General features: G+C 37.6%; 1 protein-coding gene across 3 annotated transcripts in view; it reads left to right on the forward strand.

Moving 5' to 3' along the window:
• The first annotated feature begins 1,634 nt into the window (after positions 1-1,634).
• The window catches only part of dok4 (docking protein 4), a 36,308-nt gene continuing 22,984 nt past the window's right edge, over positions 1,635-14,958 (forward strand). The window contains exon 1 of one of the 3 annotated variants that reach the window (XM_043245906.1): positions 1,635-1,931. The gene's annotated coding sequence lies outside the window, so the exon portion shown is untranslated. The remainder of the gene's footprint in view (positions 1,932-14,958) is intronic. The other 2 variants (XM_043245908.1, XM_043245907.1) reach the window with 2 other exon arrangements.

Raw genomic sequence — 14,958 nt, forward strand, 5'->3', positions numbered from 1 at the left:
TTTCCTGGAGAAAGCAATATTGAATTCCAGACCTGATTAATGCAAAGTTCTTAGATGAGTCTGATAAGTTACTAACATTAGTGCTTGTGCAGTTTTTTCTTTAATGACGACTATTTTCCAGGGTGACAAGCCAAGAAATGTAAGTTGACAAGCTGACTCTTTTGCTAGTTGCTATAATAGCGGTTTATGCCTCATGCTGGTGCTTAATCCTCCCCTGTCATCCTTTTCTACCGCTTTGCTGTGCATCACTTTTCCTGCCTCTGTTACCATGAGAACCAAAGACAGAGCTAAAATTTTTCGCTGTCACCATTCTGAGATAACCCCAAGGGGTCCATATGCATGTCCCACTTCAAACCAGCTGGGGGCAATCAATTTTGACATCAAAACTTAATATGACACGAGATTAGAGTCTAAATGTTTCATGCATTTTCTTAATGACTAAGAACTGTTAGCTTCAACATCACCAAAAATCCTTAGCGTTCAGACGCAGTTTTCTCGAATGTTCACAACCCATTTCTAAAAACTCTGATCAGCATTCGTTGTGAGTGATGACGATGACGTATCTAGCGTTAAAACTCCAACATCAGCAATAGCAGACTCACTCGAATGCTCCCACCAAAAATCCATCATTTACCCTGTAAGCGAGTGGCTCTCTTGGGCCTTACGCACCACCCTAACACGTCTATTGCAACGTATGCGAGAATGCACACAGACAACGCGTTCATATTTCAAATTCATATCCACATAATATTTTGCTACCTAGAATGATTGCACTAATCATTTGCATGCTAATAAAAGCGGTATGATGTCAAAGGTTCATGCTGATTGCTTCGACTAGCATTTGAATGGTATATTTGAGATTTTTGTTGACACCTCAATAAATAGCCTCTCTCTCAGGCATCTTGGGTTCATGTGCCTTGCTCAAAGACACACTGCTGGTAGTTCCGGCTTCAGTATGACCATTTGTACACTGCACATAAAACGGGAATGCACTTTTTTAGTCTTGTAAACTCTTTAAGCAATTTCAAAGAATAAAAGCACACTTATAATCTGTCTACCTGACAGCAAAGTAGTTTACAAGGAATCTGGTTCATACACAACATGCTTCTGATGATATAATAATGTCTGGTTTGCTGGCATCAGATATTAAAGTTAATTGCAGTTATTTTTTTCCAAAGATATATGTCCCATGGTTATTAGTTAACTAAAACAAAACTAAAAAGAATGTGTGTGTGTGTGTGTGTGTGTGTGTGTGTGTGTGTGTGTGTGTGTGTGTGTGTGTGTGTATATATATATATAATAACCTATTGCATACTATAACAGTATTTAGGAAGTTGGGAAAACACGTTAAAAAAATACCTCTATGAAGATCACAGTACAGTCACAGCCTGTTCTCTCATTAATAACTTTCATGAATGAACTAATTTGACCAAACAAGAAAGCTTAGGTATAAATCTCTATAATTAAGAATAATAAATCATAAATATCATTACATGTTTCTAATTGAAGACAACTTCCTGACGTCAGTGCTGGGGAAACACAACGCGTACTAAACGCACGCGCGTTATTTGAGTGCGCTCTTCTTCGACGCACTACGGTAAAGGGTGGACTTTTGTTGTCTGCTGAAGCTGGAGACAGACAGCTGAGAGTGAAACAGCCGTGTGTGCGTGTGTGTGTGTGTGTGTGTGTGTTTGGTGCTTGAAATTCAGACGCGCTGCACGGCGTCTCGTCCCGAAACCCAAGACGACAACCAAGAAGAGTCACTTGGATTACTGTCAGCGGCTCTAAAGCCCGAACACATTTGATTTTTTCCAAGAAAACTTGCTGGTGCTTTTTCTCTGTTAGGGCACAGGCAAAACCATCGCATTTTCACCTTTTAAAAGCAGCAGTCTTCTCGGAAGGGGCCGCACCTTCATCTGAACATCATCCAGGTAGGTTTATGAAAGTTCATGCGCTGTATCGAGGCCAAGACCACTGCACCAGTTACTCAAAAAAATATAAAGAAAATATACTTCTATAAAGGGGTCATTTAAAACGTGTTTTAATGTGCGCTTATTTTGCGATTGAATTATGCACATCGTTTACCCCTTTGATCAACTTTTTGTGCAGCAGCATCTCACACGTTATGGATATTTAAGCTGCGTTGTCTAAAGTGAGTGTGTCTGAAGTGAAGGATGTAGTTTAGTTGAGAAATGCATCTTTAGGTTTAGCTGTTGTACGCTGGATTGGTTCGTTCAGATGCTCATATGACTAAATCTTGACGTTTGCATGCGCTTAGGCTCTTTAAATGAAAATCCTGGGTTTATGCATTACCGTTATTATCGCTGGTATTAATATACTTGTTATGCTTTGTTTAATAAAAGTTTATTTATTTATTTATTTGTGTAATTAGTTTGTTATTGATATTTTTGCATGGCTCTAGAATACTTAATTCTAATTGGTCAATGCGTCGCTGAACAGTCAAATACTGTTATATGTATTTATATGCATATTTCATATTCCCTGCTATCAGGGAGAAGTGTTATGGAGTTGCAAAGGCAACTGGTATCTTTTTATAACCATATTAATGGTGAATATTTTCAATTGTTGGGTTAGATTGTTGGATAATGATTGTGGTCGTTTTCTGTTGTGCTAAGTTTTCATACTGTATATGTATTGAATTTCATAGCATTGCGTTGTCCTTTTTAAGGAAATTTGTCTTACGGTGAAGTTTAATAAATTAACAATTAACTAATGAACTGAATGTTTCACCAAATATTGGCCCTAGTTTCATATAAAAAGTTAGAACAGTTCATTTGCACCAAAAACAGTAACTACAACAAAAATGGCCTCAAATGACAAGGTTAATATATGTTGTTAATACATATATTTCTATTTAAGCTGCACATAAAACTTTTAAGTAATACGAGTCATGATGAAAGACTATATCGGCTTACCTTGATTGATTATTATGGCAGTGTCCAAATGTACTCTCTTAATTTGGCTCACTCTTTTCTGATACTGTGCGCTCAACCAATATACTACGAATTAGTGAATGAACAAACGATTTCAGACACAGTTTATGTCACTCAAACTATAGAGACGCTTTTTTGGATTTCAGATGTTCCAGGTTGGCTCAGCTGACTCATCTGACTCATCTGATGCCTAAAAAAAAAGCTGTCGAGGTAGACAGATCAGTAGATTTTGAGACGTAACCAGAGGCAAAACAAAGACCTCTGTTCCTGGATATGTTCCCACTTACTGTCCTTATTTTCACACGAATGTCTAAGTATGGAAAATAATTGCCTTGCACCTTGTCTTGTGGGCAATTAATTAAATTGAAACAGTGTCTTTTGAATGTGCTGCATGCTGATAAAGGACAGCGTTTAATCTGAGCCTTATCTCTCTGAGCATAAACAGCTTCACTAAAGCTCATAATAAATTAGTCTGCGAATCCTCCACGGCTGTAGAGAACACAAAAAAAAAAAAAAAAAAAAAATCTTATCGGACGATGTGATAGCTTATTACTGTGAGGGTGTTATCATAGGTAAACTGCTTTCGAGCACAATAAAGATTAAGGTGGATAAACGCCTATTAACCTATAACCCCTTTACAATGAACCCGACTCTGCTGATTTAATGCTTGATAGAGATTGAATGAAGCCCATTAGATAAATGTCAGCCTCGTCACTGGAGTCAACTGAAGAGGTTACCCTTCTTTTAACCTTTGTTTGCTGTATTTTCGTTTTAGCTTTTTCCAACAGAAACATTAATATGCTATAATCGTATTAAGGAATGACATTAGTAAGCAGTCAAACCATGTTTGCGTAAGACAGCTAGTATTAGAATTAGCACTTTATTTCAGTATATGAGCTCTGACAGAACCTCATTATAAATCCGAAATGAGGAGTAGGACGTTCAGCCTGTCAAGAGCCCCGTTTTAGCTAAAACAGTTTGTCTTCCATCCTTTTCTTCATTTGTGAAGAAATGTTACAGCTTTCACATCTAGAAAGCTGTACTTTTGAATTTAAGCACTAAAAGAGGGGGGGGGTGTTTCTCCCAAGTTAGTCTGGGCTCTTGTCCTGCTGACCTAGGCTTTCTCCAGTATAATCCGACTCATGTAATTAAACACAATATGATTAGTGGGCAGAACAGACACTGTTGCTGTGGATGTGCACACACACACTGTATATGTGGTGGAATTTAATACTTGCCTCTTTGGCAGCGTGAGTGTGTTTGTATATGCGTATATGCACAAGTGCATTTCCACTGGCACTTCGTTGATGGCTTTCAAAGAATTCAGTCTCTATGCACACACAGGCATCAATACACATGCCATGACCGGAGAGATCGGCGCCATCCAAGAGAGCATGCTATATGACCTGACCAGAAGCTGCTAAAAAAGACATTAACAGGACAAGATTCCAGTCAAGAGAGATGAATAGCCTTAGAAGTACTGGCAGTCAATTTCCAGTGGTTTTGTAATGGGGTCTATTACAGTGCTCTTTACATACTAGTAAACCTTTTTGTGGGTTTTCTAGCGTGTAGAGTCACCTGAGTCATAGATGTTATCCAAACATCTGTCCTCGTGCGTGCGCGCGTGCGTGCGTGTGTGTGTGTTTGCACTTCTGCATTTTGTCTGAAGGTTGCAGTTGACAGCGGAGCAGTGTGGGAGTCGGCTGGTTTTGGTCGGCTGGCTCACAGTCTGAAAGAGAGAGAGAAAGAGAGAGATGAACGCTCTGTAATTAGCACCCGCGGCTGCATGCTGCATTCCACCTCTGTAAATTACAGAGTGGCCTGCCTGCACTGCCAGACCCAGCAAACCTGCCTGCGTGAGTGTATCCAGACCCCCCTCTTCCCCTCCATCGGCCTCACGCACACGCAAAACGACAAGTTTACCTGCTAGCAACAGACTTTGCCTTCTCTTCCAGTTCACTTCCACTGTGTTTGTTTCTGCGCTGCAGTAATTGGTGGTGGTGGATGCTCTGTCTCTCCGGGGCTCGGCCCGCATTGATTTGTTTGGATTTCTGCTCCCCTCCCCAGAGCCTTGGCGTGCATAACGCGCCACAGACTCCCTACACTGCTGCCTGTCATGTCTGAGCGGCATGTTTAAAGAGTTCGGTGTTTATCGAACTGCACGTTCGCTGAAATGCACAGCATTTGCGTGACACAGGGGGGTTTTCGAATTAAGAATTGAAGTGCTGGGATCTGAAAATACTCTTTGTTTTGAGGGGTTTAACAGGGATTGTGTGTGTAAAGGTGTCAAAATGTGCTACAGAGCTTTGAAACTGCAAAGAGGTCTTTGCTCGGAGCTTATAAGTGGGTTTAGACAGGGCTATAACCAAGTGAAAAAACAAGTAATCTTATAATTTACTGTAAAAAAAAAAAAACATACATTGACATGACCATAATTACATAAATAAATAAATAAGTAAATAAATGCAAAAAAAAAAAAAAAAAAAAAAATATATATATATGTATATATGTGTGTATATATGTGTGTATATATGTGTATATATATGTGTATATATATATATATATATATATATATATATATATATGTATATGTGTATGTGTATATATATATTTATATGTGTATATATATATATTTATATGTGTATATATGTATATGTGTGTGTGTGTGTATATATGTATATGTATATGTATATATATGTATGTATATATGTATATGTGGTTGTCAGTATATTATAAGGTAATTTTTTTTTTACATTGCATATCTTCTGCCAACCATAGCTGCAAGTTTTTTTTCCAACCATAAATGTTAAGGTCTTGTTATTGAGGGTGAAGAGTGTGCTGGATATTCAATCCCAGGACATGGGATTTAATTCGTGACCTTCAGGTTACAGGTTCGACTCTATCCATTAGACCAAGACTTCCATGTTGAAGACATGGTTACAGTGTTGAGTTTAGATGTGAGTTTTTGAAGTAAAGTATGGACCACCGTTTTTTGGTGTTTGTGAAAATGTATCAGAGGGCGAGAGCTGTGTTTGTGAGGGTGGGTGTGTAGGTAACGATCATATGTAGTCTGCGCTGATGGATGGGATAGAGTAAATGGCTGTGACCCTGACAGAGGACCCAGCTGAGGGACCAAATGAGCTTTGTGACATTGTATATGTGTTTGAGGGTGTGTGCGTTTCTGTGCCTGTCTGAGTACAGCACACCATGTAGGACGAGTGGCGTCCCCTCCCCTCTCTTTCTGTTTTATGCCGTATGCTGATATACTCTTGGAAGATTAATAGTACTAGTTCCAAATCACGATGAAACAGAAGTAGCGACAGATAATTTCTTCTGTATGGGGGACGCACATCTGAGTGAAAGAGGAAAAAAAAAAAAAAAAACATGCTGCATGGACTTGATTGGAAAGAGGCAGATGTAAATGTGAGCTTCCAGACGATTGTACGAAAGGGGCGGAGTTTAATCAGGCAAAATAATTGAAGTCACCAAACAGTCTGCCGTTTCACTGGAAGATTGATTTTAGTCATTTTGATTAAGAATTGCGAGGTCAAAAGAGAAGCACATGCAAAGATGAATGAATCACAATAAGATGAATAACATGCATTTAGAAAATAAATTGGGTGAATCATCACTTCATGCAAGGAAAAAAAAAAGTCTTACTATGCAGCTAACACACTCTGACTCAAAGTAACATGCTGCTTCTCTTTACATCCAGCTGTACTGTACATCATATAGTGATTCTGTAGTGATACTGTACTGTACATTCATCTAAATATAGTGCTTCTGTATTGTATGTGTATATATATCCAGTTTGAATATTATATTGCATGTCTGTATGTTCCATCTGAGTATAGCTCTCCTATAAAGCTTTAATGTTGTTATTTCTCTACGGTCTCATCAGCTGACTCTGCTGAAGAGGATTTGCCGAACTGCAGTTTCCTGTTTATGTCAGTTCTTCCTGTGGTACAAGTTATGTCTTGCTGTTTTGGTTAGTTAATGCCTAAAGAGCCAGCTAATGATAAACAGTGATGTCTGAAGATGTCACCAGGTCTCTTTTTCTGATTGCATGGATTCAAACAATGTTCAATGCAACCACGCCTTTTAATATATATATTTTTTAAATTGTTAGATTTATTTTAAATTTAAGCACACTTCTCAACAAGCCTTAGATTTGAGTTCATTACTTACCAGTTTTTTGCGCAATAGCGAAGTTTACCTTGGCAAGGACGACTGATTATAATTTTAAGCATACAAAAAGCATGCAGTGAATAAAGTGAGCCGATCTTGCTGTAATGTGTTTTACCACTGGTGAGCAAGTCCATGACCCATGCTTTTGAAAAGCACTCCCTATGCTGGAGCTGACATTGAGAGTGGAAGGCTCTACATTAAAAGTTCAGCTCTTCTGCCAGGCCTGCTGCTGAGAAGGCCCCCTGAGAGCCCCACAGCAGTTAGGAGACATCAGACAACATCCATAATTTATGACAGAGATAGAGATGCGGCTTGCGGCTTGTTTTTGTGTCTAAGTTGTGCCCTCGTGCACTCCCTCTGTAACAAATGAATAGCGAACGCATTTCCTCCTGCTGTCTTTCCCTCTGTATCTTCCTCTCTCTTTCCCCTGGTGCTCCCTGTTCTGCTGCGTCCCATAAATCAGCTGGGAAGCTATGAGACCAGAATATGACATTAGGCCATCTTTTCTTCACAGTTTTTAACTTTATGCGAGTAAAGTAATTATGGGTCATGGTAGAGCTCCAGCAACAGGTTAGGCATTAGTTTATGGATTTGCCTGTTTTCTCCATTATACCTCCTTTTTTCCCCCCTCTCTCTTTAGTGATCTTTAAACAAGTTTGGTTCTCCATCTTGTAGCAAAACACATCTCTTTTTTTTTGTTCATCTTTTTTTGTTGCCAGAGTGCAATTTTCTAACATCTTCTGTAAAGCTGCTTTGACACAATATGTATTTGTGAAAAGTACCGTACAAAAGGCTTGACGATACGCTGTCAGCAATTGCTTATAAAGAATCTGTGAAAGAGTTGAATTTTATTTGAGCACAATAAAATAATCCTTAAATATGGTTTACTGTGTAGCATACATTTCTTTTAATCCACTTATGTGGGGTACCTACTATATAATACTTTTAATTTTTTTTCCAAAAGTTTTTTATTTTTAAAAGATTATATATTACAGTTTTTTTTTAATACAAATCAACTATAATATTGCTATTTAATGTAAAAATAATCAAGGTCTTCTTTCAAAAAAAAAAATTTTTAAATGGATTAAAAATATTTTTATTTATATGCATGAATACAAAAATTCAGTGTAATAAACTGAAATTTGAAAACAGAAATTTGCTACTTAGTTTTAAAGAGGCAAGATTTTTGGTAAACCTGGCCAAATAGTAAGTGCATTAAATAATTTCATTGTCCACGGTGTTTCTTAATTTTATATGTTAAATGCAAATGGCTTATATTGTAAGTATTCAGTGTATATATTATAGCTCTATCGGTACGCAACAGCTGCAGGTTCAGATGAGGCCAGAGCTGAGGTGTTATCATCACTCATAGGCTGCTGTGAAGAAATAAATTCAGATTTGAAACCTGTTTTATAGACAAATGATGAGCATGAAAATGTCTTCCTTGTTTGTTTCTCTCTCTCTCATTCTCTGCATCTTTCCCTCAATTTTTGACAAAGTGTTGTGCATCGTTGTGGCTTGAACATTTTCAGGTACGAGCCGCGTGTCACTTCATCCTGCCATAAGAGAGAAACTTCAAAGCCAAAAGCTCCAGAATGCTGACGTGAACAATCTCCAAAGTCCTGACATCCTCCCTCAGCCCCTGTTTCTGTATCTCACGATCTGTCTGTGTCTCATTTCTGCTTTCTTCATCTTCTCCATCTCTTTCTCTGTTCACCCTCAGTCATGCAAGCTGTCAGGGCACATCTGTGTGAGAACAAGAACGAGAGAAAGAAACACTTTGAGCAAGAGAGAGATTCTTGGAAAACATGACTAATTTGTTGCCAGACTCATCAGATTCACCTGAAAAAGAGAAACAGATTGTCGCTTAAGAGAACATCGGCAATCATTTCATACAGCTGTAAACCAATTACAAAAAAGTACCACTTGGTCTGGATATGATAATTCCATGTAGACTTTTGGGTCAAAGAGTAATGCACCAAATGGAAAATTCATTCAGTATTTTTAATTGTTTTTAACTTTATAATGTTTGGATTAACAAAACAAATTATAAGCATTATAATTTATAATAATATGCTCTTCCGGTCAAAGTAGCATCATTGGGTAAAATTTTAAAAGGTGTTGTAAAATAGATATAAAAAATTACTTTTGGCTAATATAAACACTTTTAAGCTTACAAATTGGTGCGATTAATATTAACATCTTATTCCATTAGTTTTTCTGTTAGATATGCAATGATACAAGTTTTTCATTCATAAAAGAAAGTTATCACAAAAATACATGTTGACATACTTTGGCAGTTTCTAGTTTGGCAGCGGTAGAACATGATGCCGTGCTGCCAAGAACGGGTAAAAAAAACGAGTTTGAAAATGTGACTGTTGAACTGCACCGAGAAAGAAGTTGTTACATCGAGGTGTTTTTCAGGGTGTTTGGCTGATGCTTTGAGAGTGAAACCAGCCGTTGACTCATCAGCAGCGTCTCTGCAGTCTCACAAAGTGCCCTACAAACCTCATCCTCCCTGTAGAGCTGACAAATTAGGATAACTCTTCCTTAAGGCCTAGTTAAGTAAAATGTCCCTTGGAGTTTGCTATCTGAGCTGCATGGTCCGCCTCCATTTTCTTCTCTTATTCATAGCTCCATCATAAATACACTAGCAGATTTGTGTATGAAGCTGTTTAAAAGAAATGACTAAAACTAGATTCGGTTGTGTCTCAACTGTCAAAGCAAATGCTCACCAGAGATGAGAAAAAGAAAGCAACAGAGAGACTTCAGACAGACTACCTCAGCTCCACAGGAGCTAGACGAAGCCAATGGCCTAGCCAAATGCCTGCTTTCTGTGACAACAATGCTGAGGATTTGGATCTGTCTGAAATATGCTTTCTCCTTCTCTCTCTCTCTCTCTCTCTCTCTCTCTCTCTCTTCTCTCTTTCTCTTTCTCTTTCTCTCTCTTTCTCTCTCTCTCTCTCTCTCTTTCTCTTTCTCTTTCTTTGCAGGCCCAGGTCTCTTTCTCGCCGTCACCTCTTTGTTCATTCATCTCATGCTGTTTGTGAGATGACGTTATAAATTCTAGGCTGTCATAACACCTTCATTTGCCCCTTCATTAGTTCTTTCCAATAGGAATAGGCTAAACCGAAGGAAGTGGAGATGGTTTCTGTCAAAATTGCTTTCTTTTTCTTTTCTGCTTTCATGAGACTGAGATTAAGAAATGGGCAAAGATAAAAGATTGACTAACAGCAAATGAGAAAATTGGGATGTGTTTCAAACATTGCGTTGTGATGTTGTCTTTCTCGTTCTTCACATAAAATGACATTTTCTGGATAATCAAGTACGGTAATGCAACTAAATTCAATTGTTATGATTACTGGAAGGTTCTGATATTCACGCCCATGTATATTCAACTATTCCCAGAATCCCAAAGACTCGAAACACTTACATGTAAACCTATATATACACCTTTGTGTATGTTTTGCTGTGGCACCAGGATTACTTTCGTTGTGGTTTGGTAGCAAAATGTTTGGAGGTTGGCGTTAAAGTCAGGTTAGATGGCCAAACAAGATCTGTCATGATGTTTCTTTTTTACAACACACAGCGGCTGTTTTTAACACTTTCTCATTTTTATCTCTAATATGTATACACTGGAGTTTTAGAGATGGCAGGAAGACAGGGACCTGCCCACACCTTGCTGAAACGTCTCTCTGCTCTACAGAATTTAAAATGTTTAAATGTGGTTAATGGTTCCCAGGCATAAAAAAGCCCCATAAAGTTAAAAACCAATAAATGTCTCTCAGATGATTGCAAACTATGTCTATTCTTCCTCTCCTTTCATGCCTGAGGGAATTTTATGAATTATAAATGTTTTTATTTGTTGTTGTTCTGCAGCAGCATTAGGGAGATTTGGAAGTGTGTACGCATAAGGGTGTGTGTGTGTGTGTTTGTCCCATTTATTGGAGGCTGTCTTGGGTAAGAGAGACACTTAAAGTCAGATGGGCTTTGGACTCATGGAGTGGCTCTACACAGTGTCGGAAAACCAGACAGACACTCAAGATAGACGCTGTTGTGTGAGCCTTTTCTTTCTCACTCAAATACTCCTTACAAATATTTCTCATTCAAAAACTTCACTTTCTCACACTCACATGCTGAAGGTCTCACTATTTTTTTTTTCTTTCGTCTTATTAACCCAAGAAAATAATCCAACTTAAATTAGGGCTTGGAGATGATATATAATATTATACATTGTTATTAAGTGCATGATATGTTGATTGATTAATCAAATGAGCATTAAACGTGATTATACACGATCTAACGATTAATCAAAAAGCAAGGTGCTAATACGAGGAAATACATTTTGCTTTACTTTTCACTTTACTATTAAATGAAATCATGACACTTGAACTTTTGACAGGTAGCAATGCAAGTCACTTTGGATAAAAGCATCTGCCAAAAGCATACAATTTAATCACAGCTTAAACAAAATGTTGAGAAAATGTTTGAATGCATTATTGTGGCCAAAGATGTGAAAATCATTGATTATGAAATTTGGCCTTAAAATGCATTTATGTTGTTTTATGTTAGTGAAGTCAGTCATTAGCCTATAGTCAACAGCAATGCATTTTGCAGTTAAATTTGTCTGTCTGAGGCAGGCTTAATGCACAATGTTTGAAGTTGGGTTAAACGTAGTTCAGCATTGAATCACATATATCAAGACCTCTGCATTCTGTTCTATGTTGTGCCAGATCATGAATGGAAAAAATGTGTCCTTGGCGAACTGTCTTTTGTGTGGTGATTGCACTCACAAATACATAAAGGTAACTCTTTAAGCTCCAGTGTAGGATAATTCTTTATATCAGAACATTTTTTGGCTTTTTTCTTTTTCTTTTTTTTTGTTTAATAGTAATCACATTAAATGAATGCATTAAATGTATAGCGTTAATTAAAATGAGACAAGACAATAGAACTTTAACAGTAGTCTGAGACGGATCCTCCGAATATAACACTACTTTTCAGTCATGCAAAGTTTGGCAGCGTATTAAAAAGCTAAAAATCCGCTTCAAAGTACCTAACCTGTCGTTTTTTTTTTTTCTTGTTTCCATTATTTTTTTTAATATACCTAGGCAAGAGAATCCATTTTTTTTAAATGACTCGATTCGTACATCAAATTCTGATAATTATCTTGTCAGAAACAAGTGCACGAACAAGAATAAGTGTCTGTACGCAATAAATCTTCTTTGCTTTTAGCTGTGTGTATTTGCATACTTGCGTGTTTTGTTTGCTTTATCTCTGTCAATCTGGTAAAAGGACTGGAGACAAAGTGTCGCGTCAGGCTGTAGGAGGGGTGCTGAAACCAGTTGTCTGTGTTTATAGCTGCTCTGTTATCTTTGATAGATAGAGGCTCGCAGACATCATGTCTCATCTGCCTGTGCTTTCTAGTTCTGGGGGTCTGGGTGTAAATGTGTGTATCTGTGTGTTTGTGTGTGGGACGGTTGTTAGGACGTCGTGGAGTAAAGCCTGGAATTTTTCCACAGGAGGTCAAAATCGGGGCACATAAACTAGAGTGAGGCGTCTTCATTCTGTTCCTCCAGCTGTCTATTCCCTTTTTCCTCTTCTTATTCATCTATTTTTTGACTTGTCTTGTTTCATCCCCATTCAGCCCATTTTTGTGTATTGTCTGGCCCTTTCCTGTCTCCTCTGAAGAAGAGTGGCTCTACTCAACGTGATTTCAGAAAGGCTGTTTCTTCCATCTCATTTCACTGAATAGTGGTACATTGATGTTTTTCTGAGTGCTTTGACGTCTCTGTGGTTTCTGATGATTGCTTGTTGAAGGAGGCTACTAAATGGTAAAAAATATTGAACAGCGTTTTTTTTTTTTTTTTTTTTTTTCTTCTTCTGCAGCGGTGTGATACAATGTTTTGAGAGCTGATATAATGCAAATATGAAGTACTTTTTAAAATATTTTTCACCAAAAAAATTAATAAAATATATAAAACAACAATTATGAAAAATGTTATACAATGCACTGTGTTGTATGTACATTAAAAAAGCTAAGTTAATTTAAAATGTTATCAGTATTTTTACAGCAAAAAACATAATTTAGAAGTAATTAGTCCCCTTTTTGACCCTTTCATATGAACACTGTTTTCAATAAGCTTGTCAGATTATAGCCACTGCTGTGATTGGCTAACACTTGTGCATGTTTGACAGCCTACATCCTTCACAGATGAACGCTGCTGTGATTCGGGTTTAAAATGCAAAAATGCTTACATCAAATGATCGGTTTAACAGATTCAGCAATAGTGATCATGTAATAAAAACAGTTACTTTACTGTCGGATCCAATATAATCAGCACAGGACCCTCTTTTAGTTTTAATATTTCTGAAAATCCTGTGTCAAACAGTGCCTCTTTGTAAACAAAGCCACAGTAAAAGTGAACCAAAGACCAAAGTTCTTACAAACCTTCATTAACGTCATTTAAAAGAAAGTTCATCCAACTTAGCACTGCACAGCATCCTCTTGTCTTCAGGAGATTCGTTTCTGCAAGAATCGGTGGTCAGGGCTAAATAGACAGTGAGGTAGTAGCAGGCGTTGGTCTTCTGTAGACACTATTATAGCACGTCATAAATTAGCACATATCACAACCTGTCCTTCTGCTAGATTGGCTTCAATATTAAACGTTTTTAGACTGACAAGAATGTTTTGATGTTTTGTATTTATATTACAATGAGTTCATGTATGTCAAAAGATCAAGGGAATTTGGTTTCTCCGTTCACGACCCCTTTGAAATAATATTCACTAAAAATAAAACTATTTACAAACAGTTCTGGCCAATATTGATAATTAGTTGGATTTTCTGGGCAGTATTAAAAATATATACTCTTTTTGTATTGCTATTTTTATAGTACAAAATATGGGAATATATCTTCTGTTTTTTAAAAAGAATACTGCAATTGCTGAGAATAATGTGCTTTCAAGAAACGGTGCACTTAAAGAAAATCAGCAGTTTAAGTCTGTGCTGTAATCTAGTTTGCGCTAGATGAAAGGAAAATTATTCTTAAAATCCAATATCACAATGCCAAAAAATGACAATGACTTGTATTTAGTTCAGTCAGCCTTTTTTTCGATTCTGATCATCTTAAACACCCAGTCGACATATTATTGTGTCCGCACGGATCCTGGGAAATCAGCAGACCACCCACTGTCATGTAAATGAATGGTCATGATAGCCTTAAACGCTCTTGTTCACTTATGTATGTAGCAGTGTGTATTAACACTTCTGTGTGGGTGGTGTGTTTAGCTTTGTTGGTCCTGATGATTTCGTGCTTTTTTTGGCATTCCTAGAGGAGGAGTTAAACTAAGCAAGATGGACTTTTTTTTCAGTTTCAGAATCTGATGCAGCTTTATTGGCCAAGGGAGATCATATAGTCTGATTTAAAGGAGCTCTGCGCACTTACATCTTTACGAGAAAATACATTACAAGAACAAACAGCTAAATGGGGGGGGGGGATAGATTGGTATAGTTGTATCCATGAATGATAAATGTGCCATATCGTCGTCCCCTGTCTCTATCTCAGCTGCCCACTTATAATTACCTGTGTTCATCCCATTGGTAATAGACAGCCTAGTGGATATAGGGTCAGATTGCCTCTAGTGCAGTGTGTAGTGTATTAATTAAAGCTGCCCTTTGACCTCATCTGGACCCAGCGGGGCTGCTTGAGCCTCAGGCATTGATTCAACCTACAGATGATTGGCTATGAAGCTTTGCCGATCTCGCATTGCTCAGCCAAGAATTCCCGTGATAGCAAATGAATAAAAAATGCAGCA

This window comes from Puntigrus tetrazona, chromosome 7 (genome assembly GCF_018831695.1).
Source record: "Puntigrus tetrazona isolate hp1 chromosome 7, ASM1883169v1, whole genome shotgun sequence".
Taxonomy (NCBI): Eukaryota; Metazoa; Chordata; class Actinopteri; order Cypriniformes; family Cyprinidae; genus Puntigrus; species Puntigrus tetrazona.